Source organism: Balaenoptera borealis (genome assembly GCF_965194805.1).
Source record: "Balaenoptera borealis genome assembly, chromosome: 12".
In the NCBI taxonomy this organism is placed as follows: Eukaryota; Metazoa; Chordata; class Mammalia; order Artiodactyla; family Balaenopteridae; genus Balaenoptera; species Balaenoptera borealis.
The window spans coordinates 32,644,224-32,670,091 of record NC_138869.1 but is presented as its reverse complement, the minus strand read 5'-3'; the positions used below and the strand labels follow the sequence as shown (position 1 = coordinate 32,670,091).

Genomic DNA, 25,868 nt, shown 5'->3' with positions numbered 1-25,868 from the left:
CACAACTACTGAGCCTGTGCGTCTGGAGCCTGTGCTCTGCAATAAGGGAGGCCGCGATAGTGAGAGGCCCGCGCACCGCGATGAAGAGTGGCCCCTGCTTGCCACAACTGGAGAGAGCCCTTGCGCGGAAACGAAGACCCAACACAGCCATAAATAAATTAAATAAAATAAATTTAAAAAAAAAAAAAAAAAAAAAAGCCTTGAGTGTTTATCATGGTCCTAACCTCCTCAGAAGCTCTATGAGACTGCTAAAATCTCTGCATATTTACCTTTTAATCTCTTATCAGGTATTTTCAACAATTTTTTTTTTTTTGTCTCACCCTAGAAGTACACAACAAGGCCTCAAGGGAAAATTCCATGCAGCATTTTGACTTCACTTCTCTGTGCTTCCTTTCCTCTGAGATTTTGGTTCCTTAAGCCTTGAACTCCATTGATCAGGAAAAAAATTAAATTATTTCCCTTTAAGAAAAAATTTTAAGTTCTATTCCTTATTGATATCTTTATGTTTTTACTTTCCCTGATTTTTAATATTTTTAAAAGCCTATCACATTCTCATTATTCCAATATAAACACAAAGCAACATGTAGAAATAGAAAGCAATAAAGTATTGACCTTCACTAGGCAATCAAACCTGAGCTAATGTCAGGAAATCTGGAGGTTTCTCAAGTAGGAATATGGAAGAGAAGAGAAGCGAGATGTGCTATTTATCACAGACAATACTCAGCACAATTTTATTGCTCCTTGGGGAATCCAAAGCTTTTAAAGGTGCTATTATTATTTGGAAGCCCTCCAGAGAGCACTAAGTATTAAAAATAGCACCTGTACTCTGCTAAGTCAAATCACCTGTTTATTACCCAGAGTGATGAAAATCATCTAATAAAATATTACAGACACTTTGTCAAAATCATGCACACAATTCACATGCTCAGAGAAGTTGAAGGAAATGTCTATGCCTGGCTCAATACATATTTTTTCAATGGATAAGTTACTTAATGAGGAGATAAAGATAATATCACTGTTTTGTTTTCTTAATTAAAGACGTTTAAGCTTTTTAAACAGTCAGTATAAGACCTCTGTAGTAGCATCTTCTGTTTTTCTTGCCCAGCATCTACATAAAACCTTGCCTTTGTAATAGTGGCCCATTTTTTTTTCCCTTTGGAGAGCCTGCTCCCCCTCCAATCCTTGGAATACAGATATAGGAATGTGACCCAGGCCTGGCCAATCACTGTTCTGTTCCATTGACCACAGTTATTGGTACAGCAATAAGCATGTGATCCAAGTTATTCTGATGAGACACAGTACTTGGATTTATAAAAACTACTGGAAAGAGTAATTCTGCTGGGATAGCTAAACTGGTAGAATGGAAGGTCCAGTGTGGTGATCACCACATAAAGAAGGCCTGCTTACGAGTGCAGCCAAAACTACCTAGGACTTCTCAGTTACATGAGTCAATAAATGCCCCTTATTGCTTAAGCTAGGTTAGTTAAGACTGGGTTTCAGACCAGCAACCAGGAGTCCTTACTAACACAGCTATATCCAAAAAGTACATAGCAGCAACCAAGTCTGTTGACACGAGTGATTAACCCTCAGGTTTAAGACAAAACTCTAGCTGCTAAATGAAATGATGTAGCAGCATTAGGAACACTTCTCAGGTAGGAGGTAAAACGTATTCCAGTCCACTGATAATGTTTTCATTTCCCATCTCCATTTACATTATACCCAAGACATGAGATGTGAACATTTATCAATAATATCAAATAATGTAGCTCAGTTCTTCAGACTCCAAGAATGGATTACTGTTGGCATTTTATCCTGTTCCTCATAAATGCTAGTTATTTGGGGATTGGAACAAGTTATAAAAAGTTCTAATTAGGGGAAACATTCATGTGTTTTATGTTTTTAAAATGATATCTTCAGCTCTGACTTTATACAATGGGTTGGTGGTAGCCATAAATAATATTCCTAGGAGAAAGCCTACAAATAAAATAAGAATTGCTCCAGTAATCTTATTGTCCTTTAAGTGGACACAGATTCAAGCATGTGCACATACTGGAGATCACACATTTGTACTCATGGCATTTAATTACAAATAAAATAAAATCTGCAAAACCAGAATTTTAAATATTAATTTAATAACCTTTATGCACCTAGTTTCTGAATGATTCTCTTCCTCTCTAGGGAGGCATCTAATGTCAAACTGTGATATTAAGGTGACATTAAGGTGAGTCATGGTAACTGAAAAGGCATGAGGAAGGCACATGTCAGAATTATTAATTTAAAAAAAAGATGAAATACTCCCTTCCTTAAAATTATGCATTGCTAATCTATGCTGAACTTCGAAGTGCAGTTTTATTTCCCTCATTTGTAACCAATCGCTGTCTCCAGAAGGAAGAGGCTAAAAAGAGAAAGACTGTAAGAGAAGCATAACCATTTGAAAACCCCAAAATAAATGAGAAGTCAAAAGAAAAACGACAAGTTTGTTCGTTATTTAAAGAAGAATTTTCAGTGGGCCAACCATGGCTGATACCATTATAACCATGCCCAAATTCACCAAGGCAGTTGTTTTTAAACTTTTTTTGAGTTTTTAAATAGATCGATCGATAGGTGGCATGTATACATATATCAATACATAAAAATAAAGAACTCTTATACCCTGACCACATTAAATAAAATCTCAAATATTCTATTCTATTCCATTCTGTTTCACTTCACTAAAAATAAATGCTGATCACAAATCACTAAATTGTTTCCACAACATACCAGTAACTCAAAACTAGATACAAAGCATATGATTTGGCACAAATGGAAGAAATTATACATCTTAGGCTAAAAAAATCAGACATTATTATTATTATATTATTATATTATTACCAACACTAATTTCAGATTAAGACTTTTCCGAAATGAAATCAAATCAGCTCTACACAGTGGAATCTCTTGTACTGTTCATTAACTTCACCAAATATTTTCATAAAGCACTTGAAGTGAGATGTTTCATTCAGAATGATCTCCCTCTGATCATATTTTGAAAAAACTCAACGCAAGCTCACCGTCTCAAAGTGAATCCAAAGACACTAAACTTCTCCTTTAAAAAAAAAAAAAAAAAACCGCATATCTCTACAAAAGTCAGTGAAACAGAATGTCATGGGGTAATATTCTAATGTTAACAAGTAGGTAGTCCCATTATTTGTTCTGTTTTACCTTTCGGTATCAACTACTGTTTGATCACTCTTTCTGCAAAGAAAATGTATTCTTAATGAACCTAAAGGAAGACAATGATTTGCTGAATGAAAAATGTGACATGTAAAACAAAACACTCCTCATTCTACACCAGTGTATATAATATCATTTGGCTACCCAGACTTTCTTAAAGCTCTAACCTCATGATGACCCCCCTCCCCGATATTTCCTTTTACCTTGGAGGCAGGAAGTGGGAAGGAATGTTTCCTTTCCAGACCCATTATTAACTGAAAATTCCAGTGCCCTGAATGTCTCTTTCTTTTCCATTAAAAAAAAAAGTAATCGGGACTCCTATTAAAATGATTTCCTTTATTAACTCCTGCCTAAGAATTTACATGTTGGCATGTTTGAAAGTACACCCTGCAGAAACTAGGCATGGTGCTCATCGTCAACATGACAGACTGACGATGGGTGATGGGTTTCCTGTCGACTCCCACGTCACACTGACTAAATTTCTATTGAGACCACAGGGTAGACCCAGCTTACGAATTTTTTTGTCTTTTTTCTGCTTCACAGATCACTCATAATCACACACAGAAAAAAAATGGGAGAGAAAAAAATCATGGAAGCTGTTTCCCACTGATGCTGAAAGCAGAAGCAAATGCCATAATCCTCAGCACGGAGAGTAAAACCGTGTGGCAAAAAGCAGCCAGTGTTGTAGTATGGCTGGTTCAGCATTATGACCAAAATGGGCCACTCTAAGCTCTGGGGTTCAGTCAATGGTGGTTTTCTCAAATTTGTCCTTAAAGGCTGAAATTTATCATACTTAGGCTCAGCCACCCTTAAGATGCTTGAGTGTATGACTGTGTGCGAAATAGAAATAAAACCTGTAGAGCTGTTTTCTGGATTGAGTAAGACACCAAAAGTTCACAACCTCCAAATAACTGAAGGTGCTGTAATAATTCCAAAAGGGTGTGCTGAACAGTTGGGACGCTGGTATCCTCCATTAAGGGAGACATGGTTAGCCACGTGGCTTAGCACAATTTGGGAAGGAAGCATAAAGCTTGCACAGGAAAACTTGGTCAGAAATTCCTATTCCTTAATCTTATCTCTTTCTTTCATTCTCTCCTTACTTCACTGACATATGGGCAAGTAAAAAAGACTAGAAAGAGAACAGGGGATGTTAAGGAAGAGGAAACAAAAGTGTGACCCCCAAAGTTTGTAATTTGTCCTGGCAGTTGATACCAGGGGCAGTAACCAGCCATGTTCCTTCCCTGAGTCAGGTCCTTCAAGGACCTGAGGTGGAGCAAGTACAGAGAAGCAGCTTTGGGATGGCTAGAGCAGTGCTTCTTGAACTTTAATATGCCTGCAAATCACCTGGGGGTTTCTTTTTTTTTTTTTTTTAACATCTTTATTGGAGTATAATTGCTTTACAATGGTGTGTTAGTTTCTGCTGTATCACAAAGTCAATCAGCCATACCTATACATTTATCCCCATATCTCCTCCCTCTTGCGTCTCCCTCCCACCCTCCCTATCCCACCCCTCTAGGTGGTCACAAAGCACCGAGCTGATCTCCCTGTGTTATGCGGCTGCTTCCCACTAGCTAGCTATTTTACATTTTCACCTGGGGAGTTTTAAAAATGTTGATTCTGATTCTGGGATGGAGCCTTAGATTCTGCACTCCATGAGGATCTTGTTAATATGCTGATTCTGAGAGTGGAGTGGGGCCTCAGATTCTGCAATTTTGCTCTTAGAAGAAACCCAAGCTGGCATCCCATGTCATGCCCCACTGCTGCTCTTCAGGTCTGGTACACTGGCATACTCTTAGCCTTTTTCTTAGAGAAATTTCACCTGACTCCATTTCCTTTTTAAAGACACCTCCAGTAGAGAGGCAAAAAGCATGGCATAGTAGAAAAAGTACTGGCTCTGGAGTCAGACAAATTTGGGTTGAAATTCCATCTCTGCAAAACTGATTTGCACTGTGTGTGTTGTATGTGAGTTTTTTTTTAACCCCCCTGAGGTTCGTTTTCTCCATCTATAAATGGGGTATGCTATCTTTCTAACTCTCAGGGCTGCTACAAAGAACAAATGATACCATGTGCACACTCTGGAAAGTTCATTCATGGAATAAATGAATAAAGAGTTTAAAGCACCGTAATTCTATCCACATGCAATAACAAGGGGCTGGGGGTGTGTTACAATGTTTGAATACACCTTAACTTTTGCTAATATTATGGCTTTGTCTCTTTCTTAGATACACAACTATAGGTTGTACAGAGTTCTAAGCACATTAAGTCAAGCATTTCTCCCCATTTCCAATACTTTTCTGACTCTAAAAAGCTACTCTCTGGTCATGCTTTTAGTAATGACGGAATCCAGGGCAGACTTGGTTCTAAATATTTCTTGCTCTGTCTAATGGTAAAAATACACTTGATAATTTTCTTTCCCTCAATTAATTCAGTTCCTAGACTTGTTCTTCTGGACTTTGGCTCCTATTTCCAATGACAGATCCTCCTTGTTCTCAAGCTGCCCCTTTGCTCCCACAGTAAATAAGGCAAAGGTGCCCCTCCTACCCATGTTGTCCAGTGGTGAATCTGAGTTCCTCTAGGTGAATCTAAAAGATTCCTCTCAGTTAACCAGAGGAATTAAGGGGAAACAGCTAACGTAAACCTTCCCTAACCCTCCCACATCCGCAGATTGATCCCAGCACTCAAAACTCAGGGTTTAATAAAGAGAGGAAAGGAGATGGGGCTATTCTAATGAATATACTAGAAACAAGGAAGGAAATAGAAGAAAACTGTGAAACTGTGATATCAGCTGCCACATCCTGCCTCCCCTGACTACCTCTGGCATCTCCAAGGAGGATGGGGCTGGCAGTCGATGGGTGTTTGTAACTCCTACGTATATCTCCTTGACCATTCTGGGCCCCGTCATGACTTCTGTTTAGGTGACACTAAAGGGTCCTGGGCACCATTAGAACAGGAAGCACATGTCAACTACAGAAGTCCCAATTCATGAGAAAAATCAATGATCGTTCAGGGATGCCCCTGACATCACTTCCTCTGCCCCAGTGGCCTCTCTCCCCCAAGCTGTTACGGCAGAAGTGGGGCCTGCTTCCCATTAGCTCATTTCCATCTCAGACTGAATCAGAGGAATGAATTATTACTGGCTCATCTGTCTTATTAGATTGATCTGTATGATACTGCCATATTTGTAGCTCGAATACTGGCAATTTCATATGACTCCACCTTATACCCTATTTACAGAAACAGAGTTTCACTGCTACAAAAAATTAAACCATTTCTATGGTTGGGCTATGCTGGCCAGAACAAAGTTATCTCAAATTCATTTACTAAAAGGCTGCACATTTTAAACTAAAACATACTTAGTATGGTGCTTACCCTTACTGTCTACTTTTCTGAGACAAGATAAATTCAGCAGACTTCTTTAGGAAACATCCCATCTGGAGCAGCAACTATCAGTCAAACACCATGCAATCACTGTGCATTTACTCTGTGGAAGGCGTGAGAAGGCCAGAACAATAAACAAAACCCCATTTCTGTCTCTAAGGAGTAACTGATCTAGCTGAAGAAAGCAGAAAGAACAACGTAAAAAAGGTAAAGAATGAAGCAACGATATAAGAAATGTCACAAGACAGACCATAATCATTTGCTAAATGAGTAGAATCGAAAATAAGTGCAGTGAGTCGAGAGGCAGGAGCAATCACCTAGAATCTGATTTGAGCCACTTTCCATCTAATTTAGCTCATCAATCACTGTACCCTCCCACCTACTTACTGTGGGAAGTTATTGCAGAAAATGAAAATCGCCTCTCTGCCTACTCATAATTCCCGGATGACAGTCCCAGAGATATCCCCAGTAGGTCTCAGACCACGCCCTCTCATTTGTTGGATCCATCCCAGGAAAAGATGGAAGAACAGGGACATTTATGCTGGACACTTCTCTCTCCTCTAGATGAATTCAGTATGATGGGGTCGGGGCGGGTGATTGAGGGTATGTACCTCAATATAAACTGCAGCATCCTGGCAGCCTAGCATTTAAACTAACTTTATGATGTCTCTTAATTCTGAATTTCAACCTTTCTGAGCAGTTGCCAATAGCCAAAAGTGGCCATAGCTGTTAAGTATATTATAAATACTGATTTAGCTACAAATGAGGCCATGTTAGCATCACACATTCACTGGCCATTTCAGCAATTCCCTGCGAGCTCTCACAGACCCCCCCGTGGTACCCTGCTCTGCCTCTCTACTGAGGTCTCCGCTTCAGGATGGTACCTAGCCAGGAACTCTGTCTCCAGCATCCTCCAGGAAAAGGTTGCTTCCTTACCCCAGGAGCCAAGACCAAGTGCTCTGCAAGTGGCAAACTCTCAAGGCAGCAGCAGCCGTGGCTGCTTCGGTGCTCCCCGCACTAAAGCCACATTGAGATATTCCATGGAGAAATGCAGATAATGCCCTTTGGGAGAAGGACAATGCTGTCACCCTCTATCACCAGGCCTAATAAAGGTTTGCTCACAACCCAAGGAAACATCTCCGATTAGGCCCTTTCTCTTACCCCTCATCTCTAATCCATAGAAAAGACCTTTTCCCTACAAAATATCTCTTGAGCTCCCCGCCCCCCGCTTTTTTCTCCATCTCAGCAGACATTCTGAATATTAACCACATTTCCACAGCCTTCTAATATCCTGCTTCCATCCTTGTTATTTTCATCCATTCTGAACACAGGGGCAAGAGAGACTTTCTAAATCAATTAAATGGACTATATCTTCCTGGGCTTAAAACCCTTCAGTGCTTTCCTGTTACACTCACTATCAAATCTAAGCTCTCCGCCCTGGCCAACAAGGCCTTGTGGGACCCGGTCCTCTCTCTTCCTGAAGCTCAGACCAACTCTCTGGTGCTAGGCTACAGAACAGACACCATCACTGGTCTCTTCATGACCCAGCCTACCCCACTACCCTTAATATACATAGAAATTTCTTCAAGGCCTCCCTTTCCCTAAGGCAGATGCTTAGCAAACCCAATTCTAAATGCTCCTTTTGGCTCAACCCAATTCACCTTCTCTCTCCATCTCTGTATACATAGATGTGTGTGTGTCTGTGTGTATGGCTATTTGTATATACAGTATACACACTGTTGTGTATATTTAGATGTCACGTTATCCCAAATTCCACAGAAAAGCACTGCCTGAGCCAAATGCTATGTGCGCCTAATTTATTAGAGCGTGCCATCCCATGGAAGCAAGAGGGAAATGAGGCAGGGAAAGAGGAAAAGCAGATCCAAGGGTACCTTTCTGAGTCTTGTTCTCAAGCACAACTGATTGTGGGATCTTCTCAGAACAGCTGATCAGGCAGAAGAAGGGAGACAAATGTTTTCCACCCCATGGCCATAGGAGGGGGGTGTGCCAGTCTAGTGCAACTCAGGCCTCGGCAATAGCGGCGTGGGTGGGGGGGTGCAGGTGAAGGGGGGTGAGTGCTGATGGGAGGGGTTGGGAGAAGTCACTGCAATAGCCTTCAGCCACTAGAGGCAGCAGTAGTGACCCGGCTCAATAACCATGAGAGCAGCACATAGCAAGCGTACAGATCTGGAGTACGGCCTAACCTAAGGCTAGCACAGATGGATTAGGTGATGCCATCTAAATGTATTGCCCAAGAATGGCAAGCACGTGACCCATAGGCTCACCACTCCCAAAGCTTGCACTCATGGCAAACATCTCCAAATGTTCAATAGTACTTTTTCTAGTTGAGCCCAGCCAGCCTCAGAATCTTTCTCAACACAGGGCTGTAAACAGTGACTCTATCCAGTAAGACTTGACACATCTCCAGGAGAGAACATTGCAATAAAAAAGTTCTTTCCTATACATTAACTAATTTGATCTCTACAAATTTGCAACATTCAGTAGGGAAGGTAAAATTCACCTCTATTCTGCAGCTGGGCAGCAGAGACTTAAAGAAAGTACCTGGTATGGATGCAGCCACACACCGTCAGAGCAGGGATGAGAACCTAGATTTTCTGACTCCTGGCTATGTATAAAAACCTAATATACATATACTGCAACCCAATGGCTGAGAATCAAAGGATTATTTTATTAATTTAACTGTAAGAGGATAAATACTCTGGTTCTTAAGGACTATTCTCTATTTTATTTTTTTAACATACATTGGCAGACAGAAAGCAGACGCTAAAAAGAACATGACAGTAATGCAAATAAGGATAATACAATATATTTTTTTAAATTCAGACCTGGACAAAAAATACTATCAACCTAATGAAAATGATAAATTTCAGTAAGTGGAAAATGCCACAAAAGGGAAGTTTTTCCACAGCATCTTCCATCTCACCCAGCCTTATAGCTCAGAAGTCAGTGTATGTGGCTCTCCTTGATATTTTGGGAAAAGAGAATACCATTCGAGAAATCAAACTCTGTGTACACCCTTGCATAGTAGCACTCATCATTCTGCATCGGACACCAGTTTTACAGATTTGGCATCACATAGTGATCCATACCTTATTTATGGAGCGGAGTTCATTTCATATAAAGCAGTTCTGATCTTCATTGTGGTGTAATTACAAGTTGATCTGCCAATGCTGTTGTTCTTAAGCTTTGACATTTATTATAGGAAAGATGTGTCATTATTTCTACTGACGCTTCATTCCTCTCCCATCCACCAAATATACCTACCCAAATGTTCAGAGCTTTGTATATACACCTTAATAATCTGTTGTCCAATACTTGGCAAGGAAAATATATTATCATATGGCATCAAGAATGTCTGAAGCTCTAGAGCTAAAACTTCATGGATCTGACATTTAAGCCTTACTGGGGCTCTATTCTATGCAGAGAAGTGTGCTAAGAACTAATAGTTACCCAAATGCATTTCTGGTCCCCTTTTCTCCCTCCCAAACCCATCGTCATCCAGGCCCTTTAAAGCTTTAGTTCCCCACTTTTCTTCAGCAAAGTTCCTCCCTCAACCCCGTGTTATCCTTCCCACACTAAAAGCAACCACACTGTCCTTCTCTTCAGTGGTTGTTTCTGCTTTAAGGAGCCCAGCTGGACCCCTGGCCTGCACAGCTTAGCCCTGACCTCCCCAGCACTGCTCTGAAGACTGGTATTGGCCTGGTATTCAGGCCCTGCTCCCCAACATGGTCCCTGCCTGATCCCCGGTAAAGCTTTAATCACACAAAAGTAAATAAATAAATAAGATATCAAAAAGGATAAGATACTGCCTCTTTCCTTTAAAGTAGTATGCTCCAAACTGCATGATATAATGCAATAGTGGTCAAGAAATCAATTTAGGGAATTGTGACCAGAATTTTTTTAAAAACTAAAATAGAATTGAATAGAAAATAGTATAAAATATCTCACATAGAGTGGGTATACTTTCATGAAGCTGTGTGTACGTGTGTGTGTGTGTGTGTGTGTGTGTGTGTGCGTGTGTGTGTGTGTGTAAATGTATTCCTTACTGTGGGTGATCTAAGAGTTTGAAAGACAAAGTTTCCCACAGTGGGAAAACCATCTCTGAACAAAATCTATGCGTGGAGAATCCCTAGAGTGACACATAATCAGCATTCAACATGCACATATGATGGTAAAAACTAGTACTACTGAGAAGTAGACCTGATGTTCAAGCAATGGTGAGAACCCAAACTTTGCTTTCTAAAGCCCATATTCATCATTTTACCCCCTGCTCAGAAAACACCTATGTGGCCCCCATCACCACAGAATATAATCCAAGCTCACTAGTATGGCAGGTGAGGGCCTCCAAGCTCATCTCCCACCACGTGTCACCCCCACTCCCACCCTCTCGTGCCACACTGGGGCTATAATCCTCTTCTGCCATTTCCTGAATATATTCTGTATTTTGCTACCTCTGGGCCCTGGCACAAATTCCTCCTTCATATAAGAATGCCTTTCCTTCTCTAAGTGACCAGTAAAGTCATAAACTCATAGCAGATAGTTTTATTTTGTCCCTCCAGCAAACGATATCATCTTCCTTCTGGTAATATTATTCTCTTTGCATTGAGGAACTCCCCAAAGTTTCCTGTGTTCCTGGTGGTGTTGTCAATCATAATGCTCCATTGCCTGTGGTCACAAGGTTTCGAAACCATGTGACAAATATAACTGGTAAGACAATTGTAATCCTTAATCACACCTGAAAGCCACTCCAGGAATTAGGATGTGCACATGTTGGGCCATTACTTTGCTACCCCACCAGGTGATACTGATCCTGATAGTCCATGGCTCACATTTTAAGAATCACTAAATGACCATCACGATAAAAGCCAGCCTTGTATTTTAGTTCTTCTTTAGCCTGTCTGCCCCTGCTCTATCCCACTAGATTCAGGGTGTTCTGAAGGCCGGTATGAATTGTGGCCTTTTTAAAAAAAATTAATTTAATTTTATTTACATCCTCCTTTCTGAATACTGGCATATACATCTTTCAGTTAAATTTGAGGAATAGGCAAGCAGACTGAAATATTAACAGAAAAAAATTGTGTACCTAATGCCCTGAAATGGAAAGAGACTGGCTGATAAAATCATCTGGATTCCTTACTATTCAACATAGATCTTTCTACCTAATTATGCTCCTGAATCTCACATTCCTCAATTGCTGACTGCTGGATATTGCCAGTCTGATGTCCCAAATATTTTGAATTTTTCTCTAACCAAAACTGTGTATCCAGACCCATCCTGAGCTCCACCTCATGGGCTCTGGTTCTCAAAGATGGCTTTACCACACACTCAAATATTAAAGCCAGATATCTCATCAGAATCACAGGAATAGCAGCCGACATTTATTCCACAAGTGCTATGAACCTGGAAATGTTCTATATTCCCTATAGACACTTACTCATTAGTTCTTAGAGGTCTTGTTCATTTTTATATCTCTGATAGTGCTTTGCATATAGCATATATTCAATAAGCCTACATTACCTGGTTCACTCAGCAGACCATAAGCTCCTTGAGAGTAGGGACTGGGTCTTCTCATTTTGTTTCCAGCATGAAACTAAGTGACATACCTCACATTGCATTTAGAATACAACGACAGAGAGGGCCAGACCATATGTGAGTAGTAGGGAATAAGTTAGCCAAGTTGGGATAGGGCCTGAGGTCAAATTGCCTTGAGAAGTAGGCAGAGCTTAAACATAATATAGCAGGCAGCTCATAGCTACTACACAATCCTAAACAGGACATAAAGTTAAAATCATTTTATAGAGCCATAGCAATATGTCCACAGTTTAGCTTAGACAAGGACCAAAGGTTTTCCAGGAGGTCTGATTCCTCAATGAGACAAGAGGATTGAAATGGGGTCCTTCAAGTTCTCTTTCAGCCTCCTGATTCTAGGTATTGAGTTATCTGTCCTTTGTTCTCGGTGATTTACTGTATCTGATTGTAACTCAGATTCAAACATTAGGCTCTCCCTTCTTTTCCATCAGGATTTTAAAATCAATATCTTTACCATTTATGAAATTGTGTGATGTGCTTTGAAGACTTAAGGCATCTTAGAGAGACAGGGAATGTCACCTTGTACTATCGTACCAATGTATTAAATAGTGACTTCTTTAAAAATCAAAAGCTGCTGCTTGAAATGCTATTAAATTGTAACCTATAAAAGCAGCACACAATCATCTCAATGGTACAAAAAGCAAACTTTAAATATAGTGGATGAAGCGGGTGAGACTCCACACTCCCAATGCAGGGGGTGGGGGTTCGATCCCTGGTCGGGGAACTAGACCCCCGCATGCTGCAACAAAGAGTCCGCATGCTGAAACTAAGACCCAGCACAGCCTAAATAAATAAATATTAAAATATATATATATATTTTTTTTTTTTAATTTTTCAAACAAATAAAAGAGTAGATATATGTATATGTATAACTGAGTCACTTTGCTGTACACCTGAAACTAACGCAACATTGTAAATCAACTATACTCCAATAAAAAATCAAAAAATAAATAAATAAAATAAAAAATAAATATAGTGGATGAGAACTGTTACAATATAAGAGAAGAATGTAATCTAGTTTGTTAACCATTTATGTGCAACATGAAAGAAAAAATTCTCATAAAGAGTAAGTTTTACTCACCATACTTGTCAGATAGAGCACCTAACATGTGCCAAGGACTGTGTAATACAGTGTTAAACAGAAGAATCCCTATCCAGATGGAGCTAACAATCTAGTGGGGAAGACAGACATTAAAGAAATAATCATGAATAATTAAGTAGGACAAAATAAAATGAAGGCATTCCAGGGCAATTCAAGCATAGACCCAAGCATGGAACAGATGTGGGAGACCAAGAGGCTCTCCAGGAGAAATGATATTCCATTTGAGATCCTAAGGATGAGTGTTAGCTGACTGGCAACAAAGAGGGGAAAGAATCTTCCAGCAAGCGATCAACATACAAGGAGGAGGAATAGTGGGGATGGGCTGGGAGCATCAAGGGCTGTTCAATAATGTTCAGCCTGGACAAGGTGGATGGGGAGAGTTGACACATTTGTTTGAGCCCAATCCCTCAGAATTTTGCATTTTAGGTCTCCTCGTTCAAGACGACTTTCTAGAAAGGAGGGGCTCTTTATGAAACTGAGTATACTGAGAACCTCAAGAATCTTAAATCAATGCATTGCTTAGTATATAATCCTGATTCTAAAAGATACCTGATAAAAGTTTCTTTCAAATGCACATGACTTTTTAAAAAAGGATTTAAGATAATCTGGTGATAAGGTAGAGACATGACATAGGTTTTTCTACTGAAGTGCTTGGTTTATATACCGTCCCCCCAAACCCCCGCCCAGCAGTGTTGGAAGGCAGCATCTGTATTTTAAGGTGTCTCTACTGGGTTTGTTGCATAGTGCACGGATAGCATGCCACATGTAGATGACAACACAGTTCTTACTAAGAGATCTTATTCTGATGACCTTTAATCAAGCTCTTACTACATATGAGACAAGTGTCTCATATGCTGAGGGTTCTACATATATTTCTCATTTAACCTTTGTGACAACTCTAGAAGGTAGGCACAATTATTATTCTCAGTTTATAGATGTGTCACCTGAAGCTTAGAGAAGTTAAATAATTCTTCATAGATCACACAGCATGTCAGCAATGGAGACTCTTAACCCCTCCCCACTGTTATGCAGGGAAGTTCTGCTTTTGTTCAATTGTGGCCATTTTTGCTGAGGGGGAAAAGGGTGTTTTTCCACCCTTTTTAGTTTCCCTTCGAATTACTATCTAATGGTTATTGCTACAGTGTTTAATAAGCAATGCATTATCGCTGGGCATTGGAATTAATATCATCACTCAGAGACAGTAAACAGAAGTTTGCATTTGTGCACTGCCTAGAGGTGGAAGCTTCAATAAAAGCCTAAGGTGGGATGAAGAGATGAACGTGCAGATTTGAATCAGAGGTAAGGGATGCAATTCGATGTGAGGGAATAAGACATTCTGCCTCGGCTAGCAGAGACACCCAATCTTTAACCCCTTCTAGCCCAACCACGTGGATGCAATTCTCCTAACATGGCTTTTCTTTCCTCCACAGGGCATGAAAATCCCAGCCCTGTCCATCACACACACACACACACAACTCTTGTGCATGCCCTAGGGTGCCCGGCATACAATATTTTAGGAGCAATGGGCTGCAAGTCCCTTTGACAAAGTTTGCTTGGGGCCTAGGAATTTTAATCTATAGCCACAAACTGAAGACGTTTAAATTAAAAACTTCCTACCAATTCAGCAGTAGCTAGGAGAATAGCGACTGTAACTTACAGGAACTGGCCTGCAGCCTTCTAAATGGCAAAGCAGCAGCAGAAGATAAGGAGCAGCTTGTTACTAAAGGTCTTCACATTGACCCCATGCATTAAGCAGAACAAAGGATCATTAATGATTCCAAGGTATGTCATATTAGAATGAGGTGGTGGTGATGACAGAGCATCTACTTTTGCTATTCTTGTAACATTTCTTATTTGTAAACTCCAGTATAAAAGTATGATTTGTTTCACATGCTATGCTATGCTCCAGGCTGGACATATGAGATGGTTTCCCCATTCTAGTATTTCACAGAGAGCAATAAAAAAAAGAAAACAAAACAATAAACAATGACAACAAGAAAAGAACCACTTTCCAGGACCGTCTGGTTAGTTTTGACATTTGGAAAATTGCTTTATTGCCAGAAGTCAATTTCTGCGATTGTGATCATGTTTCCACACATAAAATTAATAATGTGCATAGCTCCCCTCCCCTCACCATTTTATCTCAGGCAGATTGGACCCCTCAGCCAATAAAGTCACATTTTTCAATTAAGATTTTCTTCCTTTATAAAATACACAAGGAAATATCTCATAGAGCTCCAGGAATCTTGGAAATGCACACTTACTCATTCCTTCACTCGTTCAGTCAGTCTTTGTGGAAAACAAAGTGTCAAGACACTTTTCTAGGACCTGAGGACCGAGGTTAGATAAAACAGACACGTACATAATCCATTAAAATAAGTTTGGGTGTAGTAAGTGTTAGGAAGGAAATCAAGTAAGGCAATGTGACAGAGAGACAGGTCCTTCGTAATGGGTGGTCAGGAAAAGACTCTCCAGGAAGGTGACATTTGAGCTGAGAGCTGACTGACAAGAAGGAGCCAGAAGAGTGTTATGGGCAGAGAGAATGGCAAAACACGAGAGCCAATGACTGGAACGAGCCTGGCTGTTCCAGAGCAGATGAAGTTCAGTGTGGCCAGAGGGCACTGAGCGAGGGCTGGGGGAGGGGAGATAAGGTCCAGGTGGGAGGTGGAAGTAGACCGGGGTTGTGGGGTGCCCTGGGGGCCATGGTGCAGACTTCGGGTTCTGCATCAACAGCGAGCAGTGCCACTGAAGTCCTAAAGCTGGGGCATGATGGATTCCAACATTTTAAAATCTACAGCTGCTTTTTTTGGTCATGGAGGAAGAAAATGGACAAAATTGTGTTCCACTCAAAGGTGTCAGTTCCTTATAGATCCTAAGGATCCTGTCTTTGTCAGTATGTACAGTGATTAAGAACACAGTGTGGGTCAGGAAACCTAGGTTTGAATCCTTGCTCTGCCATTAATGTGCCGTGTAGTCTTAGGGAATCCATTTAACTTACTAAAGGCTTCATTTCTCCATGTAAAACCTGTGATAATAATTCCTCCCAGGGTCTTGGTGAGAATTAAATGAGACATTACTCATAACAGAGTAGCACTAGTGCCTGGCACATGGTACGTGTTCAGGGAATAACAGCTGTTAGTAGTAGTAGTATTACTATTAGGAAGAAGAGAGGGAAGGATGAGGTGAAGGACTAAGCAATTACCCAGATCCTTTAGGGTAGAATACAAACCTATTGGAGATAGGATGGAGGTTTCCATCAGCATAGAGCATCTCTGTGCTCCAGGGTCCCTGCATGAGTACTGAGCATGGTAGAATCTGAACCAAAATAGAACTTTTTAAAAACTGGAAACAATCCAAATGCTCACAAACAGGAACACGGATCAATAAAACGTGGTCTATTAATGCAATGAAATACTCCATGGAAACAAAAAGAATGAACTGGCACTCCCAATAACATGGGTGAATCTTACAAATATGTTCATTGAAAGAAGCTAGAAAGGAGAGGCTACATGCTGTGTGATTCCATTTATATGAAGTTCAAGAACAGGTGAAACTAATTATTGTTGATATCAAAATAGTATAGTTACCTCTTGAGGGAGTGTATTTGGAAAACATTTGGAAGGAGAACAAAAGAGCCTGCTGGGGAGCTTTAAAAGGTTCTCTACCTTGATCTAGACGGTGGTTACACAGAGATATATATGTATTTAAAAATAACATCAGGCTGTAAACTTAAGATCAGCATACTTTATAAACTTTTACGGTCTGTGTGTTTTACCTTAATAATTTTAAAATATATATATAACTTCAGGGGATCAGAGTTAGCTAAATAAACAAATGCTGACTGCTCTATTTTTTTTTTAATTAATTAATTTATTTATTTTTGGCTGCGTTGGGTCTTCCTTGCTGCACGTGGGCTTTCTCTAGTAGCGGCTAGGGGGACTACTCTTCGTTGCGGTGCGCGGGCTTCTCATTGTGGTGGCTTCTCTTGCTGCGGAGCACGGGCTCTAGGCACACAGGCTTCAGTAGTTGTGGCTCACAGGCTTAGCTGTTCCATGGCATGTGGGTCTTCCCAGACCAGGGATTGAGTCCATGTCCCCTGCACTGGCAGGCGGATTCTTAACCACTGCGCCACCAGGGAAGTCCCTGACTGCTCTATTTGAGAGAACTCTAACCTCAGAACCATTTGGGAGCCTGTTAATTCCCAAAGCTGCTTCCCCGTTTCTGTATTAAACAGCTCTACCCATACTGTCAGCCACAGGGAAGGCGACTAACCACAGGGAACAGATGAAGAAAAGTTCAGCTTAGTCGCAGGACAACCAGAAAGCATGTCAAACTATGGCCATGACCAGCTTCTCAAAACCACTCCAGTGATTGCCAATGCCTTCTTCATGCCTTATCTTTCATTTGTGCTGAATTAGTCTACATAACATGAAAGCTCAAGGGGGCAGGGTCCCTTCTTTTCTATATGAGAAATATACCTCAGGTACCTGGGTGCTCTATAAAGAATAAAAATAATAACAGGAGACTATGGAACAATTGAAGTGCAGACCATATGTTTAAACAGCACTTTCTGGCATTTTAATAAGGGAAACTCAGAGGGCTTCCAGCATAGAAAAAGAATCCAAATGGAATTATTTCATTTTCCTGACAGAGCACCCCAACCTGCAATACAAGAGTCATTAAATCTCATCATGCGGCGTTAAAAAATGCTTTTCAGCTAAGATCAGCCAAAAATGTGCCCAGGGCACATTTTTATGACCATATCATCACAACCTGAAATTCAGATAGGTAGACTAGCTAGAAATATATGCTCACTAGAACAGTTCTGAGTTTTTCTGCATCTACCTCAGTGAAAAATGGGAGCAAAAGAAAGCTTATTTTTCCTGGAAAAACACTATCAAATAATAAAACAATCCAGGACCAGTTTTCACAAAGTAATAACAGGTCATACATAATTGATTGCCTTTAGTCTGCATCTCCGGGTATTACAAATCATAGTTACTAGAGCTTCAACCAAAGTTACTTTCATTCCACATTCAGGCTGTCCATTCTGGCACTGCCTGAAACTACTTTAGCGACTTTATTGCACACTTCACTGCGTTGTTCTTTAGTTTCTTCTTCAGTGAAGTTTTCACATTCCCAACAATGTTACACATCCTTCTCTCTGTATGTTCATCCACTCTCTCTGATGGTAGGCAAAAGGTAAATTCCTCTAGAAGTGAACAGATTTGGACTTACGATCTCACCTCAGGCTGGCAAGGGACTATGAACTACCCCAAGAGATAAAACACTTTCCTGTGAAATCATATCCTAACTCCCTCCATTAAAACCCTAGAATTGCACTGAGAGCAGGAGAGAAATAGTAAAATTATCCCAACTCCTTGGTTTCCCAAACACTGAGCAGCTGTAGCCATAAAAAAAGAATAAATAATTCATTCCAAAACTCTCTTTCTTTGCACATCCCAGGGCTCACAGCATTGGTTGCAGGAGGAGGTATGAATCGGGGCTTAGAAAGTTTGAGTTGTGCCTTGGCCACCACAGGAACCATACCCCTCTGCCTGACTTTCCCTCTGTACATAAAGCTAATGACCTAGACCTGGGCTGCCCATTACGGTAGCCATGAGCCACATGTGTCTATTCAGCAACTGAAATGTGACTAGTTTGAACTGAGAAATGCTGGGAGTATATAATATACGCAGGATTTTGAAGACTTACTACCAAAAAAAGAATACAAAATATGTCTCATAATTTAAAAATATTGATTACATGTTGAAATGATAATATTTTGGATATATTAAGTTAAATAAAATATATATTGAAATTAATTCTACCTCCTTCCTTTTACTTTTTTAATGTGGCCATCAGTTTTTTTTTCATTATATATGTGGCTCACATTGTATTTCATTTGTAAAGCACTGATCTAGATCATTCTGAATTGCTATCAGGACTAAGAGTCTCGCCTTGTGGAAATGGTGAATTGCAACCCTAACAGTGTATATAGACATGTTTTGTATGTCTTGAAAGATGGAGAATAAAGAAGAGTCAGTAATATAATCACCAAGTGTATTACATGTTTCATTATACTTACACGTTCCTAAGCACATTGCAAAAAGATTTTAAAAAGACAGAGAAAAAGCACGGCATAGTCCCTTATCCTCCTGAAACAGTAATGACACTGAAAATGAACTTTGAAATCAAACCATCTTAAATCTGAATTCTGCCTCTATACCCTCAGTTTCCCCATTTGTGAAAAGAAAAATACATATACCTACTTTTTAGAAAATTAAATGAGATAATATAGATCAATGCTTAAAATATCATTGAGCACTGAGGGAATGGAAAAAAATTTGGCATTGGACATGTCGAGCCAGGAGGTGGAGGGACACTGAGATAGAAATGCTCATTAAGCAACTGGGAATCTGAGCCTGGAAATCAATAGACAAATGAATAGATAAAATCACTTCAACCAGTCTGCACAACAGGAATTGCAAACTCAGGAGTACTCCGGAGCCAGACAGGTGAGAAAATAAGTGAAACCAGTTGTGTGGGTAAGTGTATGTGTATGGTCATGTGGGGAGCACATACCCCATCTAAACCACACAGCTCCAGCTCAGATCCAGCCAGTTTAGACCATGAGGGTATTATAATGGTACAGTGTGGTCAGATTTTCCAATTTTTAAAGAGATTCTAGAAATTCAGATTTTTTAATGTTTAGAAAAAATTTTAAAGGCACTCATTCCAGACAGACTTCATGGGAACATAGTTTAATACATCCGCTGCCTAGAAGGTCAAAGAGATAACTTGTTAGACTCCTACCATATGAAAGTTAGTGGAGATCTCAAATGGAATTCCGCCTAGCCCCAATACATTTAAGCTGCCAAAGCTGGAGAGGGAGATTTACCTCTCTCTCCTCTTAGCTCCTCATGCAGCAAGAACCCAGTTGCCGTGGCTACAGCTGTCCCAGGGGTCTCTCTCTCTCTCTCCCAGACCCTGACCTGGATGTTATGTAGAGTGTTTCAAAGAGAGCTGCAAAATCACTTGGACTCTGCAGGAGACACCTGACATAATCCAAGGCGCTACTCTGGCTATTATTCACTGCCTACTTTAGATCTCTCTGGAATATTGTCTGTTTCAGTTTCAGACTCTCTCTGCTACCCATTTGGGTAAATAAATTACCACACTGTATAAATGTGTACAATCTGTAAACCTGGAAGAACTGCCTTGCAGAACAATTTTTTAAATATCATACTTTAAAAAAATACTAGTGGCCTCTCTATATCTATTGTTAGAAAGTAAAAGGACTTATACCCGAAAAATTAAAATTACAGTAGCTACTCTCTCAAGTAAATGAGTCTTAGGAAATGCATTTGAAAGAGGATGACTTCCCAGTGAACACTTTAATTTTAATTTAACCTTCCCAGAAAATGAAGTGCTTTGTGTAGATTCTTTTGGTTTTATTTAAGGCATAAAAATTAGTTCTGAGCTGTGATAACTGTGAGCTTAGGAATGTAATCATTCTAAGCACCACTTCTGACTTGCTTATAAACCCTACAGATCCTGAGTTGCTGTTTATTGCTAATTTGAAGTTGGCAAGTTATTTAACTGTGAAGCTGAACTTCAAGTCGGACTGTGGTGGGATGGTTGGAGGTCGATTGTTTGGTTTTGCTTTCAACAGGTTACCCAAAGGCTGGATGCATGGCGTGGTGCAAGCAGGTTTCTGGGTATGTGCTTCTCTAACTATTAATCTTCTTAATTAAAATGGGAACAATGACATGTTCTGAGGGTGGAGTAAAATATTACATTAAACTATATCTCTACCTTTTGAAACCAATCACAGATAGGACAAACAATCACAGTTCCTATCATTCAGGTTTCTGATTTTCGACTTAATTGTGGCTTTTGGTTGTTGCTATGAGGACCCAACCTAAATATCATTGCTTATATTTTATCATTTAAAGAAAAATAAGGGAGCCAAGGTTTTGCCCATGAAAAATCTTGATGTCCATAATATAGTAGGTAAAGTATTTCTGAACTTTTTAGAATTATGTGTTTGAATCCATGACAACACACCTACATATATATATAATCAACATCAACCAAAGTGACATATGGCAATTTTTTCTTCCTTTATAATAAACAGAGGTCCCTGGAAATGTTTTAAGAAAAATTAATTCATATCTATACTTAAGTATGGGCACATTTGAATTGAGATTCCCTTGAAGAAAGTTATAATTTTCAAACACCACCATGCCTAAAAGATATAAGTATTCAGATACTGAAATCATTGAAAATTAAGTTATTAAAACGTTTGGCATATACCTGTACTTCGTGTAATTAATATCTTTCAGTAATTCAAGAAACAGATAAAAAAAATTCACCCTAACTTTGACTTTCTATAATTTCCATTTGAGAAACAATCTAGAAATTATCACCTGCCTGAATATTTTTGGAGTAGAAAGGATGACACAGTGCTGACCTGTGGGCTGACTCAGGTCCCAAGACGCATGTTGTAGGAACCCTTTGGCTGTTGTTGTGGTTCTTTATTCCAGGGTCCCCAACCCCTGGGCCAAGGACCATTACATGTCTGCAGCCTCTTAGGAACTAGCCCACATAGCAGGAGGTGAGTGGCGGGCTAGCGAGGGACGCTTCATCTGCCACTCCCCATCGCTCCCCATCGCTCACATTACCTCCTGAACCATCCCTCCCCCACCTCACGTCCGTGGAAAAATTGTCTTCCAGAAAACCGGTCCCTGGTGCCAAAAAGGTTGGGGACCGCTTCTTTACTCATCCATTCAAGAGCCTGTACTAGCACGTTGTGTAATAGCAGGCACCTTGCTAGATTTTGGGACACAACAATAATCCCTGCCCTCAGGCACCTTACAATCTTCTTCACTCAGCATCTAATGGATCCAAAGCCAGGGAAGAGAAGCACCTCACAGCCACAGACTGCAACAAGGAAAAATAAAATGCTACTACCACCTGGTGTTTGAGTGTCTGTCTCTTTGCTTCTTTTAGGAGGTGGTGATATTTTTACATAAAAATCTGAATTTCTGGCTTCTCTCTTTAAAAAAAAAAAATCAGATCTTAGCATACTAGACCAGAAATCCCCCTTGGCAACAGCTAGCTAGAGCCAGGTGGCAGCGTTGTACTTCCCAGATCATTGCAGGTGCTTTCTCTAGTTCACCAATGTTCCCATCACTCCCATTAGGTTCACACATCACTCAGTTCTGTTATCCACTTGGTCCTCATATTACAGTATTGAGTGTTGCCCCTCCTAGAAATGACTAGCAGTCAGAAAGCCTGGCTATAGCCCTGGGTCTGATGTTTATTAAATATGTGACCTAGGATGAATGACTTAACCCACTGACCCTCAGCTTTCAGTTTCCTCTTCTGAAAAAAAAAAAGACAAAAATTAAAGATAGTAAGGCAAAACAAACCAACTTTGCTTTCTGGGCATGGCAATCGTGAATCTCCAAAGAGAAATCTATAGAAGGGTTTCAAAATCTGGGAAGCAGTGACCAAAGAGTTAGCCTTGTCGTAATTACATTTTCAGAAAAAAAAATCTAGAAAGTCAGAAATAACAGCCTGTGTCTGATTATTACTGTAAAGACTACTCTCAACTGAATCGAATCTCATATGACCTCTATGTGACAAATATTACTTTACCCATTTTGTAGATGAAGAAAACCCAGGCTGAAAAGGATCAAGGGACATGTTCCATCATAAAATGTTTACATTTTTATCTAGTCCACTTTCAAGATCGTTACCATAATTTTAATACCCATGAAGAGACCATGAACAACTGATACCACAGAATGGAAGACTAACCAGTAAGCTGAGCCATCTTTTTCCAAGGACAAACTCCAGAGAAGGAGTACAGACAGTTTTTGAAGAGGAACACTTTTTAGAGGGTATTATATGTTGTAATATCAGGGAAATATCTTGAATAAATATTTGTAATAGACACTCATATGGACTTTTAATAAACTGGAAGGGTTAACGATTTTGAGGATGTACTCTCTCATTAAATGTTTCTCAACATTATATCATTTTCTTGGAGACTGTTATTAGTAAGTAGGTATTCAGTAACCTCTATGAGAAACAAATGCCCTTAATTTTATTAAAATCTACTTTTATTAACCCCTTCCTTACCTTCTATTTTAGCCCATTTGAACCATACTGCAGTTCAGAAAGAAATATGAGAATGGACCTGGCTTACTTTCACCTTCCCAAGAAGACCTTGATATAGTAAAAAGTCTGATTTAAACATGAAGTAAAGATTTATCACTTACCTTTCAGAAAAGACTCACCATAGGAACAGTAGGCTTTTCTAATGCATTTACATTTTTATTAGGCTTACAAAAATTCAATTTAATGGTGTCTTTAGGTACACATTTACTGAATAAAATCAAATATATATTATCTTCATAATAACTTTTTTAAAAAATGCAATGGACTTATTTAAGTTTCTTCCATGGTTCACCGTAATTTAGGTAGAGAAAATTCTAAATGAACAAGCACAGGAGTGACTTTAAAGTACGTAGGAAATCACCACGTAGTTAATTTAGAAGCACTGTGGGAAATAAATCAGGAGATATGTGAAAGAGTAACCAGTTCTTGGTGGGAGGTAAACATGGGTGAGTAATGTGCAACCTACTGTTTACACACTGCAATCAGCTGGTGGCTAAGAAAAAAGCTTAAAGATAATGGCACTGCCACTACCATGGTTTTGTTCTAAACTTCTGAATTAAGCAGAGAAACTCAGACTAGAATGCCACATGGAGAACACAGTGCCAGGGATCATACACTTAGCATGCTAGAACTAAATGTTAACAGCAACTGCAGAAGATGTGACTGCAGACTCAAATAAACTTTCTGAAACACTCATCTACAAAACTGGCTGTGTTTGGTGATGGCACTTCATGAAAAGAGATAGTCCCAAGGAATCTATAAGAATTTTAAGCCACAGTTTACAAATTTCAAAAATGGGGGAGAAAAAAAAAAGCATCCCAGCTTTTTATTCTTCCAAGTGAAGATTTTGAAAACAAATAGCATTTCCATCTAGTGTGGCCATCGCTTCATTATAAGAATAAATAAATAAAAACATCCTAGTTCTAGGAGAACTAGATTTCTTTCCATGGACAATTTCATTTAGGAAAAGATAGCAGAAAACCTACAGAAAAGAAGACTTTTAAGGCAGGTTGGATTCCCCAAGCAACAGACTCTTCACACATTTACCTTGAAGGAGGTTTTTAAGGGAGTGCTTTGGGGATCAACATCTATAGAAAAAAAGGGAGGGAGAGAAAGGAAGCAGAATTGGCAGAAGTTCCAATGGTACCTTGTGGGGAATAATGAACACGGGTTGTCTTGTTTTGGGTGAGAGGGCAGGGTCCTTTATACCCTCCAGTGTTGAGTTACTGGAGATAGACCACCTCATGAAAGAGATGTGCCTTTGGAAGAAGGTTGTCTGTGGGCAGCATCCCCAGCAGGGGGGGTAATGAGTCCTTAGCTCCTGAAGGAGGAACCAGGCAATGCCTCAGAGTCCATCCAACACTTCTGTCCCAAACTAGTGAAAATATTTTCAAGCACTGGCATTAAAGACAGTCACCTTTAAGCCTTTAATCTTAAGAGGTCACCATAATGCAAAGGCCACTTAAGATACAATGGTAAAAACTAAAAGCTTACAATGCTCTCACATTGTCAGATAACATCTGCAGGAAAATCACTCCTGTTGCTGTTTGATACAAAATGACTTCTTAAGTATCATATCTACAAGGTGGTTCTAGAAAAAGATGGTGTGAATTCATTTTTCTCTGCTCTACTCATTTTTCCCTCTAAATACAACTAAATACCCTGGAAATTATTCATCAGAAAATGATAAAAGAACTCTGAAACCTGGAAAAAAGGTCACTGGCTAGGGACCTCAGAACTTGGAGGACAACAATGTGGTGAGTCCCCTGGTTTTCTGTTTATTTCCCATATACCCTGGACTGGGCACCAGAGCAGGAAGAGCCTGCTCCCTCTAACCAAAGGACCAGAAAAGGGGAAGGCTAATAGAGACCCAGTGAGGAGCCCCAGTCTCTGAGGCACCAATGGGCAGTCTGATCTGGAGGCAGCAGCAGTGAAGTCCTAGGCTGACCTCATTACATATCTGACAAAAGACTAGCATCTAGAATATATAAAGAATTCTCAAAACTCAATAGCAAAAATCCTAAACAGCAACAACAAAAATCCAATTAGAAAATGGGGAAAAGACAAGAAGAGATATTTCACCAAAGAGCATAGGCAGGTGGCAAGCACATGAAAAGATGTACAACATCATTAGCCATTAGAGAAATGCAATTTAAAACCATGATAAGATACCACTATATACCTTACAGAATGGCAAAAATTAAAAGAGTGATAACATCAAACGCTGGTAAGGATGCAGAGAAACTGAATGACTCATACCTAGCTGGTGGGAATGTAAAATGGTACAGTGATTCCGGAAAAAAAGTTTGGTGGTTCCTTTTAAAATTAAAAATGGACTTACCATATGACCCAGCAATTGTACTCTCAGGCGTTT

General features: G+C 39.8%; 1 protein-coding gene and 1 long non-coding RNA gene across 9 annotated transcripts in view; both read right to left on the bottom strand.

Moving 5' to 3' along the window:
- Positions 1-25,827, bottom strand: part of LOC309606968 — a 30,337-nt gene extending 4,510 nt beyond the window's left edge. Inside the window, exon 1 of the long non-coding RNA XR_014232167.1 lies at positions 200-25,827. This is a non-coding gene — a long non-coding RNA (uncharacterized lncRNA). The remainder of the gene's footprint in view (positions 1-199) is intronic.
- Positions 1-25,868, bottom strand: part of FHIT (fragile histidine triad diadenosine triphosphatase) — a 1,491,711-nt gene that overhangs the window by 1,219,214 nt on the left and 246,629 nt on the right. The window lies entirely within an intron of this gene.